Below are 1,620 nucleotides of genomic sequence, written 5' to 3'. Positions count from 1 at the left end.
CAGCAGGAAGACGACCTACCACAAACCCTATTTCATTCTCATCACCTCCTACTGATCTTGAGGAAACCACATAAAAAATCCCAACACTAGAACATTCCTGACCAATTCCAGAACGTTCTCCACCACCTCCAGAACGTTCTCCAGAAAATATCCAAACTCCTTCCACCCTCTTTGCTCAAACATCCATCATATCCTCCTCAACCATTCCCTCTTATTCTTAAACACTTCACTCCCCTACCCATGACTTCGGTAACTTCCTGTCTAATCCATTTTTCTCTACCATGTCTCCACTGTTCGTCTCCCCGCAGAAAACCAGCTCATCCGTATTTGACATTAGTCAGTTTTTGAACTTTCCATCTATTGTTGGCCCTTCTAACACATCTGTTGGTCCCCTACCCTCTGTATCATCCTCCTTTGCTTCTATTCCATCCATCTCTACAACACATATTCCTTACAACACCGTTGTTGCTACCACCTCTCAACCCTCCACTCACCTTCACTCTACTCCCACCTTAACTGCACCCTCCAACTCTGACATTATGGCTGCTCTTCAGATCATAATGGCACGACAAGTTCAGCATGATCAAGAAACTGCTTTACTAAGAACTTGGATGGCAGACCACCTTGTTCCCAAGCTGAGAATTCCACCTCCGCCTCCTCATCTGATTCCTCCTCCTTCTCAAGTTCCTCATCCTGGAAAATCCTCCTCTTCAGAAGGATCTTCTCCCTCCTTAGCTTCTTAGTTGTTTTACTATTGTCTTTTTGAATGACAAAGGGGGAGAATTAAGTTAGTTTTAATCTGTCAAAGCTTGATTATGTAATTCTGTCAATACTGATGTATCTTTGTTATTAACTAAATGAAAAACTAGTTTATTACATACATTGTTTTAAATTCTGTTAAATTAAAAAATGCACAAGTTGAGGGGGAGCTGTTAAAGCTCTTGTACATACTTTATATTAGAATCAGAATTAAAATCTAAATTAACATGTTTGTCATCATCAAAAAGGGGGAGATTGTTGAGACAAACTCTATATTTAAAGTTTTGATGAAAATAAACAAAGGTTAATTAAGAAAGTTAATTATGATTCTAAAATGTTATGTTAATTTAACATGTGTTTTTGAGTGGATTTAATTAAGAAAAGAATCAAATAAAACAGAAAAGACAACAACAAGATCATTCTGCATCAAAACAGAGAATGATCTTCAGCTTCAAAAATTGTCCATCACAGCATATTGGTCAAACTTTTTCTATCTCTTTTAACAAAGAGTCTGCCCTGGAAATTATTCATATCTAATCAGTACATGACAAGGAACAAGTAAGATCCATCCAAACTCAAAAAGGCTATTTGGTCTCAAAGATCAAAGGACTCAAAGACAGACAAAAGTTATGACAATTTGTAAACTCCAAAAATCAAATGTCAAGAAAGTTCGATCAATCTTGACATATGACAAGACAATTGCAAAGGAAATCCATAACGATTAAAACGGGAACTTCAGAATGATTATTGAAGCTCAAGAAAGTTCAAACTGACAAACCAAGAACATTAATCATTCTCCGTTTTCTGCACAATAACAGCAGCACTGCATCTTCTCTGAAATAGCCTGTAATTCATCTCCAA

Source organism: Cicer arietinum, chromosome 4 (genome assembly GCF_000331145.2).
Source record: "Cicer arietinum cultivar CDC Frontier isolate Library 1 chromosome 4, Cicar.CDCFrontier_v2.0, whole genome shotgun sequence".
NCBI classification, from domain to species: Eukaryota; Viridiplantae; Streptophyta; class Magnoliopsida; order Fabales; family Fabaceae; genus Cicer; species Cicer arietinum.
This window is presented reverse-complemented; position numbering follows the sequence as displayed.